The 16,809-nt window shown below is 34.6% G+C and overlaps 1 long non-coding RNA gene across 1 annotated transcript; it reads left to right on the top strand.

The window, feature by feature from the left end:
* Positions 1–3,295: 3,295 nt before the first annotated feature.
* Positions 3,296–16,241, top strand: LOC145988357 (uncharacterized). The gene is made up of 3 exons (XR_014441745.1): positions 3,296–3,300; positions 10,714–10,813; positions 16,091–16,241. It is a non-coding gene; the product is annotated as an uncharacterized LOC145988357 (long non-coding RNA).
* Positions 16,242–16,809: the final 568 nt, after the last annotated feature.

The raw sequence follows: 16,809 nt of genomic DNA on the forward strand, positions 1-16,809 counted from the left end.
CATGCGTTATACAAGTGCAATAGTGGCTTCATTTCAGTTGCTTAACTCGTATAAATTCTACATATTCTTCTATCTGGTCCACTTCACCTACCAGGATAACAACACACGTGTAAGTTATCTATACATACGATGCAATTCTTCTGCTAATCATGTTTTTGCTTACTATACTCCTTACATAAGTTGTGGATATCACTTCTTGTGAGACCCTAGCTGCTTGCAACATACAGACTTTCGATATGTTGCAAATGACAAGATATCATGAGCAGCACTTACCACTTGAGAATCCGTTTGTAACCACAAATTTGGGAAGAGAAAGCAGCTAAACTTCAAACACTACTCCATCGATAAATATAGCTTATAAGAGATATTCACAGTCAACAATCTCTGATCTTTCTAACGAATGCATTATTGCCTCATCTTACAGTCGGTATCTTCTTTTTATATACGGATGGAAGAAAAAATTCTCAGGGTTCTCAGGTAGGCCAAACAGACTAGCCACTGACATTATTAACAAATTAATTACAAAAATGAATGCTTAATTAATACTTGTATCTCAAAGTGCTTCTTTCGGAATGATAACTTTCTGATGTGGTCATCCGATTAATTCTGGTTCTCATTACACGTTTTTTTGACATTTTGTTTTCTGGTTACTTTTTACTTCTCAACAGTACCAGTACCTTTGGGCATTCTTTGACTCAAATTCCAATCTATCCTCCTCGCAGTTTCTTTTAAGAAAGCAATAATCTAGTTCTGTTGATTAGAAAACCCATAGGCATAGCTTTGGGGCTACTTTAAGGGGCGTAGAAGTATATTTTTCCCATTCGAAGCTTAATGGATATATCGCGATTTCGCACCTGCTATCGTACACACAGCTCAAACATTTCCATAGCTTTATTAATAAGGAGGTACTTTTCGCAGATTTCACTCCATCACTGGCGTGAAAAATTTTAATTTTCATAACAGAGATCAATATTTGATCCGTAATTTGTTTCCATGTCGGTCCCAAAAACCAAATTGTTGACGTAACGCTGTGGCTGTAAAATTTACTTATCGCTTAACATAGAGGTTAGACATGAAGTTAGGTCACACACTTTATACTATACAAAGTGCATAATTTTTACAGTTATGGTTGCATTTCATTTTCGCAGGATTCTTCAATTTCAATAAAATTAAGCCAAAAGAATGCTGTCCGCAGTGCAACTTTATTTCCTATCTTTGTCGGTCATGACAGCGCTATTGCCCAACACGGTGGAGTCAGCCCTGAGTCAACGGAGAAATTTTTGTGGACCACATTTGACGGATGTTCTGTATCTCGTATGCAATGGAAGGTATGCTGACATATCCCCTCTGCAACAGCAAGGCAAACGTAAGTTCGATTTCTGCTTGATAAGTGTGTTAATGTAATAGGAGATATTGTTTATCACACCAGTGGCCGCTGGAAGTTTTATGACGCTACTATTTCATTTGGGATAATACAAAAATAATCCAAGGGAAAATAACGTAAGGAGTAATATATTTAAGGTAAAATAAGAAGATGTATAAGCAGGTACTCATAACATGCTGGCGACAGGATGCAAATGTAATGATAATAATAAAACGCCTATTATATATTACCTTCAACTTTTAATGATCAATGCAACAAAATATTTTATTTCGAATAACGACAATACTCATCTTGAACTTGATGATGTTTAATTAATAACCCATAGTTAACAAAGTGCAGCATTATTTAAACATCCAGAAGCGATACATATCATATTTGGTTGATCAATAATTATAAATAAGTACTTGAATGGGTGATAAGTAAAATCTATTTTTTCCCACACATCTTTTCTCTACGTATTGGCTTATGCATACTTTCTGTGTTACATCGACGCTCTTGGAACACTGTATCTTCTTAACCATTCTAATTTTGCCAGTTTGTAGATACGTAGCAATATCTGTAATATTTCAGAGAGAAAAGATACATATTTTAAAGTGCATTTAAGAAAACACCGTTCTGGAAATCCTTCTCCTTGATTATTTTAGATGGCAGCGTTTGGAACAGTGCCGCCCCAAGAGGTATAGCGGAAGAGTGCTGCACCAATTTCGGCTGCACCTTTGCAGAGCTTTCTCGGTACTGCGAGACGGCACCTGACCATGCAGACAAGTAAGTTCACGTATTCAGTTACTTTTTTCAAACAATCTCCAAAGTTCCCTTGATCATAAGATTTGCAGTCTAAATTTGGTTCAACGAGATCTAAAAATGAAACGCTTAATGTTACAGTTTTTGGGCCAGTCAACAAGGACACTCTTGGTGTCCAATGAGGAAAAAAATCTGGAAAATCTGGAACAAATTTTGTTATCTTCGTAAAAGTGTCTTTAACAACATATTGATTTTGCACTTCTCTACCACCCCTGCTTTGGCCGCCAAATTTGAAAAATGGAGCCGAAAATCAGTTTTTGCAAATATCTTCCTTGAAAAGCATTTTACAGTAAAATAGGTTATGACAAAATTTCTACAAGCAATGTTCTGTGCATTTTTCTTCCAGGATGCACCATTTAGGTGCTGTGAAAGTCGTCAAACTCTGCAGCGGGAATATCGCAGACACCTTGTATATCATCTGCCAAGGGCGTAGTTTTCTTGGACCTCAGCATTCGGCATTAGCATTATCATCACACGAAGGTAAGAAAACTGTGGTAGATACGCTCATAATATACTAGTAGGTTCACCTTCCTTGCCTGAAATTCGATGTTCTGAAACAAATAGATAAAAACACTTCTGTTCCATTAATTTGGAAATAAGTAGGGCTAGGACCTTTATGACCCAAAAATCACCAAAATATGCAAAAGAAAAATGTTCTTACGACCTAAAATTTAAAAAAAATACAATACTGTAATTTGAAAAATATCCGGCCCAAGTTCTGTAATATGGAGAGAATATTTTTCTCGCAATAAAATTTTGCAATGGAGAACAGACTCCCTTTGTTTTGGGAGTAAGAACAAATCCAATTCGAAAGTAGCTGAATTTGACCAAAGATTTATCAAAATATGCTCTATCTCGTAGAAATTACCAAGCATGCCTAAACATGCCCTTGAAAAGCATCTTAATTTAAATACGTTCTTCACAATATATATTTAGGGAACATGTCACACTTATCAAAATATATATATATATATATATATATATATATATATATATATATATAGCTATGTCATGAAAATCCTTGCCCTATTATTAAGTATACTACACTCGGCGACACAAAACTAGATGGCTGGAAGAATTTGCATTTTTGCCACATCGTAGAAGGATAAGATGTGGTAACTGTCTTTTCTCATTAGAAGGAAGGGTTAACTGTATTAAGCGTTTAGCTAGGAAGGTGGTTCGAAAATTTATCTTAGTTGAGGATTAAAGGTGGTAAACGTTGTAAGTGCCAAAAGCGAAAGTGTTGGGAAATCGCATCGTTCAGCACATCAGCCCGTACGAACGTTCACACTAGTGCCTTTTTACACGCCCTTTGAACTACTTAAGGGACTACCAGCCACTTTTCACGTTTACCACATTATCAAGCATGGCACATTTCACAGTTTAACCTGGAAAACGGTGTTTGAATTCTTGTGGCACTTACAGCGTTTACCAATTTTAGTCTTCGATTAACGAACCACTTTTGTCGGTTCAAGTTCTTGGTTTGGTTTTTTGTACTTCATTCATAACTTCTGTGGAGACCAACTAGACATTCCTCGTGAATTTGCCCAGAAAGGCTGCTTTAATGAAAATGACGTCAGAAACTTGTTTGTTAACAAACTGCAAATGTAGAACAGCCAGAGATGTTATGGAAATTATCTCCCTCTACACTACATGATGTATTCCTGCTCACATTGCAAGCATAAGTGGTACTTCAAATCGATTAAGAAGGTAAAAATTTACTGTGCATAAAGTGGACTTAAAACAGCAACTCAAACCAAGAATGTAAAACTACGTATATTGGAAAATATAATTAAGAAATGTCTGCGAAAATTTAACGTTTCACGCAGTGGGGAAGTACAGTTTTGTCACCTCTCTCAGATGAAGCTAATTCTTGAGTATCCTGTATACGTCACGGACACTGCCGGCTTATAACTATTCATTACAAGCCGGCAGTGTCCGTGACGTAGTACAAGCAGACACAAATGTGCGTGTGGATATATGCAGACGACGTATTTGTGTAAATCCTGATATCTTGGCAACACACTTGACTGTACAGTATCTCCACGTTGCAGACATCCAAGGGTTTTCGTTAAATCGTTGAAAATAACTTTTCTTCTTTCTGGCACTGATTTTGTTTTGGTATTTCTTAATCTTTCAGACTTCTTGATCAGAGAGCAAGCGAAGTCACTGATTGCCAGCAGGGGATTGGCTAACCATTGTTGCACGCAAGGGTGTTCAAGACAAGATTTGGAAAGCTACTGCGACACACCCAGGAACGAGAGCGTGATACCAAGGTACGAAGACAATACAACAAAACTCAAATTATTATTCCAATAATTTCAATGAAAAGTTTAGGTATGCTTCAATATTTATATTTCCTATTTTTCGGAACTCATCTGCCACATTGCACTAATCGACATGTTGATTTTTCCATTTTTCTTAAGTTTCGTCGCTTGCTTCCTCTGTAGGATAATCGCGACGATGCGGATGAATGATGACTAACTAACTAACTCCCTAGCATTCTTAAACCCGAAGGTTCATGGCTGCAGCAACACAGGCCTCCCATCTGTCCCTATCTTGAGCAAGTTCTATAAACTCTTTTCCATCCCTACCGATTTCCTTTAGGTCCATCTCAACGTTGTCCCTCCATCTTCGTCTTGGTCTTCCTACAGGTCTCTTACCATCAGGATTCCCAACAAGAATCCTGTAAACTCCTCTTTCCTCTCCCATTCGTGCCACATGGTCTTCTTGATTTAATTATTCTAATAATATCTGGACATGAATACAAATTATGTAGTTCTAAATTATGTAACCTTCTCCACTCTCCTGACTCCTCATCCCTTTTAGGTCCAAACATTTTCCTAAGGATCTTATTTTCAAATACTCTCAATTTATGTTCCTCTTTCAATGTAAGGGACCAAGTTTCACATCCATATAATACTACAGGCAAAATTACTGTTTTGTATATTTTAACTTTTAGTTTCTTAGATATTAAACGAGAAGACAAACGTTTATGAAGAGAAAAGTAACATGCATTTCCTGAATTAAGCCTACTTTCTATTTCCTCTTTAATATAATTTTCATTTGTTAATATTACTCCTAAGTATTTGAATTTGGAAACTGGTTCAAACGAGTTGTTATCAATAATTAGATTTTGATTATTACCTAACACTTGGTTTCGGCCTGTAAGCATATATTTAGTTTTCTCTTTGTTAACTTCCAAACCTATCTCTTTAGCAGTTTTGAAAAAATATTTTAGCATTATTCTTAATTGTATTCACATCATCCCCCAGTAAGTCTACATCATCTGCATATGCTAACAACTGAGTCACACCATTTAATTTTAGTCCTTCTTTAGTTTCTTTTACCTTCCTAACAGCATATTCTAACGCAAAATTAAAGAGCAATGGAGATTATGCATCTCCTTGTTTTAACCCATCATGAATTGTAAATTTGTCAGACATATTAATACCCACAAGAACTTTACTTTCTGTTTCACTGGTGCATATTTTTATCATACTAACAAGCTTCTTAGGTATTCCAAACTCGACTAATATATTATATAATTTATCTCTTTTGACCGAATCATATGCTTTTTTGAAATCAATGAATAGCTGATGGACATTTTGATTATATTCCCACTTTTTTTCAAGTATCTGTCTGATGTGAAAATTTTGATCTGTAGTTGATCTGTTACGTTTAAATCCACATTGATAATCACCTATAATTTCATTAGCATATGGGGTTAGTCTTGTTAAAAGAATGTTAGATAATATTTTATATGTTGTTGAGAGTAGAGAAATTCCACGGTAATTTTTGCAGTTCATTTTATCACCTTTTTTAAACACAGGAACAATTATGGATTCTTTCCACTGTTGAGGGATTTCTTCTTTATTCCATATTAAACAAATTAATTTATGAATTTGACATATTAACGAATTTCCACCACATTTAATTAACTCAGCTGGTATTAAATCAATGCCAGGTGCTTTGTTATTCTTTAGCCTTTTAATAGCATCTTTAACTTCAGTCAAGTTAGGTTCTGGAACTAAAGGTTCTGCTGTGTGGACTTCATTTACTTCTGATTTATCTCCTACATGGACATTTAAAAGGTCATTAAAGTAGTTCTTCCATCTATTTAGAATATCGCTTGGGTCAGCTAGAAAATCACCGTCTTTATCTTTTATCAAGTTTACTTTAGGTTGCCACCCCTTTCTAAACTCATTTACACCTTTATATAAATCTCTGATATTTTTATTTTTGCTGTTTGTTTCAATTTCGTTAATTTTGCTTTTCAAGTAATCTCTTTTTTTTTACTTCTAAACGTGCGGTTAACTTCTCGCTTTATTCTATTATAATTGCTTAGATTTGTATCATCAGAGTTATTTAATCACCTAAGTCTAGCCTGATTTCATCATTCATACTGATGAATGATGATTACATAAAATTTATTAAAATAGTTAGGCTTTTCACCTATTTCTCCAGGGTTCGAAGCCCTGTCCGGGCGGTTACAATTTTTATATTTTGTCATCGGATCTTGTGCAGACTAAATATAAAATATGTCTAATACAGTCTAACAGATTATTATTTATCTTCAAATTTCGCAAGTAAGCTTTTAATTTCTCAAATATCAGCATCTTTAGGTAACAGTACAGCATAACCAGTATTTTTATGGTAGGATTGTTCTGGTGGTAAAACCTACACCTACTGTAATATCTCTGTGGTTTAATTAAGTTATGTGCAGTCCAAAACTTTGGTAACTGCTTCTCCTCCGCTATATTTTCTCTCTATTTATCCTTAGTGTAGCGATTGGTCTCAAAAGCAAAAAAGTAAAATCTTATATTTGTTCGTTTTATATATCTGAAACCACCTATGTCATATAACTTCATTTTGTGAATTTTGCTATCTTCCTGCTAGATATGTTAAATAATGCAGTCAATAACTATATACTTACATAGAAAAATCTGTTTTTGAGATTTAAATCGGGTAATCTGGTTTTTGCGTAATTCATAGTTCTTGCTAAATTTAGCGCCTGGTATAGTATAAATCAAAATCTAATTAGTGTTGGCCTGTATGCTTCTGGTGCATGTTGTTACTTGACAAAGCAAATATTTGGTATATAAAGGATAACCTTCTTGTGAAACCGTAAAAAATCAACCTTATTTCCTCGTAGCATTAGCTTAAGTGCTTCTTGCAGGCTAATAAGGCTCTGGCGTGTGATCCTACGTAACCTACAATCCTCTGTAAGGTTCGTGTTGTCCTATAAATTGTCGATATACATGCTAAGTGCCTAGTTACAGCCTAAGCTTTTAGCTTCAATCAGAGACTTTTAGTTCTCAGTTAGTGATTGTAGCCTCGTATAATAAAGTAAAGCAAATAACCCCAGTGTTGATGTACCTATGAAAACCAGTAATACTTGAAAAATACCTTGAAGAGGGCTATAAGGCTAAATTATTCTTCTAGCATAGTAAAAAAATTTGGCAAGTAAACCTATTGTCCATATAGTCGTCTGTGAACTTCGTCTTGTCCTGTGAAATGTCAATATATTGTTAAATGGTTATATTTAAGGGAGAAAAGAAACAATGTTCATAAGCATCCAGTTATGGACCCCTCGGTAAGGCATTTCAGTCCTCATACACACATAATAATTTTAGTTACAGTAAAGGTTTGGCCTTATATAATGTCTCAAGTGCAAATAGTCGAAATGATAAAGATTTTGTGCACTTTATCCAGTAAGCCTTAGCTAAAAATACAATAATAGCGTTACAGACATAAAAAAATAAGCAAGCTTTGATATTATTGTGGCATATAACAAGTATAAAATATCCTTTCAAATACTCTAACAAATAGTTGTGGGATATCTAAGATCGAAATTTTCAAGCCCTCCCTCCTGCATAAATAGCCTCTAGGATTCACTAAGCCTCAATAAAATTGGGTACATAGGGTAAAGGCACTTGGAGTGTGGTGCTGATCACATGATCTCCAAAACAGCAAAAACAAAAGTGTATGGAACATTACCTCATATATTTAGAAACCTTTACCTAGTATAACAGTAACAAAACACACAGCAAACTCTAAAATAAACAAACATTCCTACATAACAGGCATCACCTGACTTAAATAAATACATATAGAAATACAACACAAAACATAGCATAATGAAAATTTGAAAAGCGTAAACTATAAAATAACTTTTATCCAAAAGTACTTTTTCTTTAGTGTTTTTTAAATAATTTAAATAAAAACAAAACTTTTTAAATGTTAAAAATTTGTGAATATGGGATATTAATCCTGTAAATAAAAAAATAAAACTTGACAAAACACACTTTGTGCGTCCAAAATATAATAAAAGATCTTATCTGAATAGATTAAATTGTGTTATTTAAGTAATAATAATCCTAAACTTAAAAAAAAGAATAAGCTAGAAATTGACTAAACACTCATTGTGTGTCCAACATATAACAAAAACTCTTGCTAGAATCGTTTAAATTGTGTTATTTGAGTAAAGATACGTGAAAAATATTGGACACAAATTCAAAGTTTGGTAAAAATAAACTCAATTTTATAATTTAAAAAACAGTCAGAAATATAAATTTACTAGCTAAGTCACTAATCAAAGGGTCCGAGGTTCGACACCGCGTGATAAAGGCAAATAATAAAAACTTTAGGCCCAGTCCCAGATAGCTTTCCCTTCTTCCTAATTCGGATAAAACCCCAACGCTTCGTTCTCCTTGTTAAGGGTAAAATTCTCGCTCCAATCTAATTGGGTATCCCAAAATCCTTTTTTATTGTATTCTGGGTAAACTTTGCAACTTTCACAGAAACATTTTTTAACAAGTAAGCGTTCTACCCTAACCCCCATGCCACAGTATTCAGTGCCACGGAGGCCACCCTGAGCGGAATATTAATTAGCTAAAACCGGTTCTACAAACGACGCGTAGCTTCATTTGACCTTGACCGCGTAGTTCCAGACATCCTTTGTGGTCTGGTTCAATCCCTCCCTTGTCCTGTGCTACGGTGTTGTATACCTTTTCCCTGTTCCTGCATTCTAGTAATCCTTGAAAAAACCGGTTCTTAAAATCTACCGACGCGTTTTCTGATTGGTCAATCGGGTTCTTTATTTGTTTTGGCGTTCTGACGTCATTTGACCTTGACCGCACATCCCCCAAATTCCTTTGTCGTCTACCAGCGCGGAGTTCACCGTTTTCTGTGTAGCGTGTCGAACTATCGTCTTTCATACCGTATAACTCTATTACATAGTACACTATAATTATTATCATTACATATACTGTAGCGGGTTCGAGTGCCGGAACCGTCCCAATTCGTAATTGGACCTTTACCATTACCCATCAACACCCTTCATAGCGTTTAACAAACCGTAAAATCTTATTTCCAATATTATAAACATTAATATTATCGTTTTATACATTTCATACCTTACAGTAATGAACATAAAATCATATGCATAACATTTAGTAACACTAATTACCTTCTATTTACATATTTTTCATAAAATAAATATTCATATTTACATAAAAGTTATAAATATGCAAATACATAAATGTAAATTATTCTAATAATATGCAAATTTATTCTAAATTATGCAAATGAATTCTAAATACACGCAAATATATTCTAAGTACATGCAAATGAATTATGAATATTAAACACCAACATCCATTATCGTACTCATACGCATTTCGTAACACTAATTATCTTCAATTTACATATTTTACATAAAATAGATATTCATATTTACATCAAAGTTATAAATATGCAGATACAAAAATGAAAATTATTCTAATAATATGCAAATTTATTCTAAATTATGCAAAACGAATTCTTAATACATGCAAAAAAATTCTAAGTACATACAAATTAATTATGAATATTAAACACCAACATCCACTATCGTACTCATACGCTACTTAAGTTCACTGATTCAGTTACAAATTTCAAACAATCTCCAAAGTTTCCTTCTCTTTGATCAAAAGATTTGTAGTCTAAATTTGGTTCAACGAGATCTAAAAGTCGAATGCTTAACGTTACAGTTTTTCTTAAATAAGGACAAGTGTATTTCGCGAACGTTCTAATAGAGGCAATGTTACACTAAGAAAATCATTTAACAAAAACAGCTTAAGATTAACGTAAAGTTTTAAAACGACAACACTTGCTTCTTTATTGTTATGGATTTTGCATATACGCTAATATGAATCGAACCAAGCCCACAGTTTGGAGAGGGAATGTTTGAACCTGGGAACCGCTTGTTTCAAGATAATTTATGCATTGGGAAAATATATCTTGATAAATAAAATATTGTCTGTTGGTGATTTACCATAGATAACACAACTGTCTGGTCATTTCAATAATTTAAACATTGAAAACAAAAGTTCCCAGGTTCTATAAATAATTCAATATTCAACTCTCAGTATTCCGTTTGTTTAATAACAGAACATTAAAAGCATATGAATCAGGAAATAGCTTAGAACTATGATATTTTTATAGTTATATGACAAACTTGTTTATTTTTTTATTTTTCCTTCTAGTCCGCTGGTTTCCAATCAAACATGCGCGTCAAGCAACAATGCAGATAACACTGTCAACCCCTACAATGTGAACGCAACGCTGGAACATGATAGAGAAGAGGTATGTAGAATCAAGTTTTTGTAAAGTAATTACATGTATTCAATAGGATAGAGCAATATCTATTTGTTGTATTGAACACTCAAGAAACATATGCAACTATTCCAAAATTACATTAAATTATTCTTGTCTGTACCTCTGCCAACATAAGGTGCATAATACTCCTTTACAGTAACGAGATAGACTAAGAATATATAATTATGCTCCTTTCTGAGTTCTTATAAGAGTATAAGCTATGACGAAAATATGGAGTAAGTATGTAAGGATTCTGCGTACTCGGTTTGTGCCTTGGATATTCGCACTTTAAATGCAGCAGAAGGTTAACAAAATACCAATAACAAATCGAAAAGAGTCATGGTTTCGCGGATATTTATAATACACTTTGATCACATGACTTAGTTTTCACACATAAATAAGTTCTATCAAGGTTTAAGTCAACTTTATGTTCACATAAGCGAATCTGGACTAGACTCCACATGGGATTATAAGGCGACAGCGTTAGCGCAACACCATCGAGGAGGCGATTCTATTTTTGGTAGCCCGTACTTTAACCTAAATTCGGTGTCTCTCTTCTATTTGTTGCTACAGGGTATGGACAAAAACATGGAAACAACACGACATCGGAACGGGTCATATCGACGCCATTTTTCCACTTGAAATCGGAAGTGGTGCGACATTATTTTGTTTTGCGCCGTGAGATAGGAAATAAACCCCCACAACTAGCCCAATCATATCGTCTCATAGTACTAATTTCAGTTTTTGAAAAAGTATTTTAAAGAACTTTACAAAATAGACTCACGTGGACTCTGGAAAAAAGAATTATTTTTCAACCCATTCACATGCGCTTTCGAATCAAACACAGTAGTCAAGATGCTGTTGCCACCCTTTGTGGAGCGATACAAAATAGCCATGTTACAAATTCCTATTTCTATAGTTTATTTGTGGATATTGAAAAAGCTTATGATTCAGTTAATTTGCATCAATTATGCACCCAGTTACACAATCTTCATATTCACCCACAGTTGTCCTTGTATAACACCATTAAGCCCTTTTTCCATGATATGAAAAACTCAATATGCTGACCAAGGCAGTAATTTATTTTATTATAAAACATAAATTAAACGTAACGTTCAACCTTCTTCTTCAGACTCTGCAGCAAGTGCAAATGTAACAAGATACAAAAAGGACAATATATGTAAACAAACATGACTCCCCTCCAGACTATTAGAAAGTTATTAGAAAGATATGCAAAGTGATTAGGAAAGCGGGCATTAAAACTTACAGGAAGGGAGGGAGAAGCATCTTAAGAATAGCGAAGAATGCAAACAAGAAAAAGGAAAACAGAGAAGAGGAAGAGGAAGGGATTATCTACGAAGTGAAATGTAAAGAATGTCAGAGTGTGTACATAGGAGAAACGAAAAAGAGGCTGAAAGACAAGTTGAAACAACATAGGGATGATGTACGACTTAAGAGAGAGAGAGAAATTCGATATTTAAACACACGAGAGAAACAGGACATGAAATAGAGTGGGATGAGGCTAAGGAGATAGGAAGGGAGAAGAGAATACTAGTGAGAAAATGGAAGGAGGCCAAGGAAATAGATAAAAAAAGGTGAAGAAGACACAATGAACTGGAATGGGGGACTGATGTTAAACAAAGAATGGAAAAAGGTGTTAGAAACAGTGGAATGGACAAGAGAGAAAGAGGAAAGAAGAGGGAAGAAGAATGAAGGAAAAAGAACGTGAGATAAAGAGTCCAACCACATTCAAGATGTAAGTAAATAATGTTTAGCCTTTTAGGTGAATGTACAGTTGACAAGAGAAAGCCACCTGCTAGAATGTTCCAGAACAACTTTCTAATAGTCTGGAGGGAATTATGTTTGTGTATACATATTGTCCTTTTTTTGTATCTTGTTACATTTGTACTTGGTGCAGAGTCTGAAGAAGACCTTGGTAGAAGGTTGAAACGTTACGTTTAGTTTAAGTTTTATAATAAAATAAATTACTGCCTTGGTCAGCATATTTAGTTTTTCAGTTATCCTTGATTGTTTGGAAACTATATGCAAATAGATCCATATATGGATGGTTCCATTCTATTCTAAGCCCTCCTCGACTTACATCGAAGGGCATCCCACAGGGAGCCCCACTCAGCCCTTTATTGTTTAATATTTATATCCAACATATTCATGATTTAAATTTCCATGATTTCAACTTCCTGTAATATGCAGATGATTTTTGTTTTTATAAAATCACACCAGATGCCACACAAGGAATCTTAGGCATGTAGCATCTAATAACAACTCTGCAAGATTGGTTACATTCTAAGGGACTCACTTTTAGTGCACATAAATATGCTATAATTTTATTCAATAAAAAAATAACAATATCTACCCCAACAATCTTCACCACATATCCAATATTCCCGTAGTCGAAACCACCAAGTACTTAGGAGTACAGTTTGTCCGGAAATTAACATGGAAACCTCACATCTCTTATTTATGTAACAAAGGTAGAAATGTCATAAATATTATACGAGGAATGACCACCACGAAATGGGGTGGACAACCTCGAATCTAACTCCTCTTTTATAAAAATAGATTCCGTACATATTTTGACTATGAAGCATTCTGTTATGGCAGTGCAAAACAACATTTTCTTAACAAGACATCCTACAGAGAAGGGCTTTACGAATATGCTTAGGCCTCATGCCTTCTAGTGTGTACATGGAGAGTGGTGAGATGTCAATATCATTTCGACGTCTACTACTCACCAATAAATACATTCATAAAACAAAAGAAAATCACCTACAACCCTTCCATAATTTATTTGAGATTCAAAAACAATGGTTAGCTGCAGATGTAATAGACCCACAATTTAACTCATATTATTTTATACATTGTTATCATATAGACACTGCAGCACACCAAAACGTTTTTACTTTCCCCCATCCCCTTATTTATCAATTAACCATTCCATTACAACCACAAACAAAGATACATCTACGAGATCTTGGACGGTATGAAATGTACAGGGAACATTGGCCCCAACATTTACAGATCTATGCCGATGGTTCAAAATATATGAATGGAGTCGAGTGTGCATACTATATTCCAGAATACAATATCATTAAACAATTTGGTTTACCAGATGATTCTTCGATATTTACAGCTGAAAGAAATGCAATATATCAAGCTATCATTTATGCTATTGAAATTAATCACAAAAAACTTCTCGTAATAACTGATGCACAAAGTGTTCTATGGCACTACACCACATATGTATTCTAGAATTTGTAACCAATCAATGTATCTTAACCCTCATCCTCCAACAAGTACAATTAGTTCGTAACCACAACATTGATGTTCAATTTAGTTATGTAAAAGCACATAATAATAATATTGCCAATAATAAAATGTATATACGGTATATGCTAAAATGGCCCGAACTTCAGCACCCAGTACTATCAATAGACTTCCGTATACTGATTTACTACCGAGAGTTGAAAAAAATACAATTACTGTGGGGAGAATAGTGTTCTGATCAACTACAAACCAAGGGAAACACCTATAAATGAGCTTACTGTTTCTAAACCATGGTACTTCAAATTGCCTTTACCTCGATCTGTTATTATTTTTAATATTCGATTTTGCACAGACCATGTACGCACAAATGCACATCTAGCCAAAGTAAGTGTTACAACACAACAAGACTGTGTCTGTGGTGCCCCAGAACAATATGCAAACCACCTTTCTTTCTAGTGCCCTGTCTATTACAGGGTACAACAAACACTTTATAACAGCCTTTTGAAATTGACTATCCCCTTTCCCACATCCATTCCAGCTCTTCTACATGACCCTACACCCTCATCTTGTGGATACTTTATGGGTATGCTCGAAGATGTCACATCACGATATAAGTTTAAAAAACAGAACTCAACCAAACTATCCAACTGCTGTTTTCCCACCCGAGCATACTGCTCTTCAATATTTTTTCTTCAAACGTGAATATAATAGTCAGTTTGGTGCATAATGTTATAACAAAGTTTCAGTACAGACAATCATACCAGTTTGCCAAAATCAACATACGTTTCATAGGGCCAGAAGAAAGAAGAAGAAGAAAACCCTGTCGGCATGTTAGGAGTCGACAGTTGCACTGTAGATAGCGTGTAGTGCAGTTGATACTGAATCATGTAGCAGCTGACAGTGTTTCAAAGAGTGCAAATTTATGGTGCCCGCCTTGCAGGGACCTCTGTTATCAAAGTAGTCATGTTTTTTGGCCTATCGAGAGGGACTCTTACCAAGATCATGATGATATAATAGTGTGTCCGGAAAGACATCATCAGATAAACACCTGCCTTGACGAAAATGTACACTGCGTGACAGAGACATACGGACTCTGAGAAGGATTGTGACCATGTTTTGCATGCAGAATGGTGCAACATCCCATTATCCACCATCGAGGACTTGTATTTGTCCATTCCTCGGAGATTGCAGGCCGATTTGGAAGCTAAAGGCGGTCCTACAGCATTCCGGCTTTTCTTTGCACTAGATTCAGTTACAAAAATTCTAATTAATCATTTATTAATTTCGTGTTTAATTAAATGCATGAATGTATTTTGTAAAATTCCACCGACGATGCATCTGAAATTTGAAAGATGGCTTTCGAAACAATATTAACATATCGTCGTATGAGAACCAGGGGAATGCAACTCCAATCTAACTTTTGTTTAAATAAACTCCTCTGAAGAGCTATCTTTGGAGGCAGAACGACGTAAGGTGAAGTCACGCATCTGACAGTTACTGTCTCTTCTTAAGAGTCAGACATATACCTAAGAACACATTATTTCCTCTCACCTATATATATTATAAATTGGAGTTACATCCCTCTGCTTCTCAAACGATTATATATTCGGTGCAATATACGACGTTCGCCATTATTGCGACTTGCGATTAGGTGACCTTGCTATAGGAGAGTGACATTTACTCTTCTATGATGACGATAATCATCTTTAAACAAAAAAGGAAATATTGATATCGAAAGAATTATGTTTAAAAGTTTCAAAAACATTTGTCGATGTTCACTAATTCCTTTAAAAAATGAAGTTTTAAAAAGTGGTTGTATCATTAAAATTTGCTATCCAAACCATACCTGCAGAAAACGTCTGAGTAATATATACAATTTTCCAATACTATTGTAAATGAAACTGTAAGAAAATTGTACATTTTTTTGTCATATGAAGCTTGGAGGTGTAATTTCTTATTCAAATATTCTTATATTTTCAGAGTGTAACTAATTCGACAGCATCCAAAGAGGAGCCAATTGTACAAAGAGGTAACATACCAGAACTGTTTCAACGAACTATGGTCAACGTACCTAACACAAGATCCACTTACATAACTTCAACCAAGAAATAGAAGGAAACGGATCAACTACGAAGTTCAACAACAAGACTGTCAACGTGCACTGATCACAGAAAGACTTCCGAACTTTAAAATGTTGCTAATTTTAAGTTCGAGGCTGTATTGTACATAGGAAAATTTACCAATGAGTATTATTGTCATGAGAACAAAATACTTGTAAATTCTAATGAACTTACTATAATGTATATGTCCTCTAATTTAAATAAATCGTATTTGTTTATGAAATGCACATGAGCTTTTCTATATGTTACCATGTACTTTCTATTTCTATATTTGGTATTTTACGTCTTTCCTTCACTTGGGTTAATCTCGACAATGAGAATGAATTGATGAAAATGTGATAGGACCCCGGATAAAGTACAATAGATTAGGTCTATTATGAACTTTTGCTTTTCAAAGTAGAATTTTTTCCCTCAGAAAGCACAAGTGGGAAGAAAAATAATGGAACTTAACTATGGTATATTATCTCCTGGACATGTCTAGGTAAGGAAGGTAAGAAGTGCCCTACTATAAAACGTCTCCATAGTTATAGAAACACCCAATCTAGAAATTTGGGAGGAGAGGACGTAATAAGTAGTCAC

Source organism: Lepisma saccharinum, chromosome 1 (assembly GCF_977018435.1).
Source record: "Lepisma saccharinum chromosome 1, izLepSacc3.1, whole genome shotgun sequence".
Lineage (NCBI taxonomy): Eukaryota > Metazoa > Arthropoda > Insecta > Zygentoma > Lepismatidae > Lepisma > Lepisma saccharinum.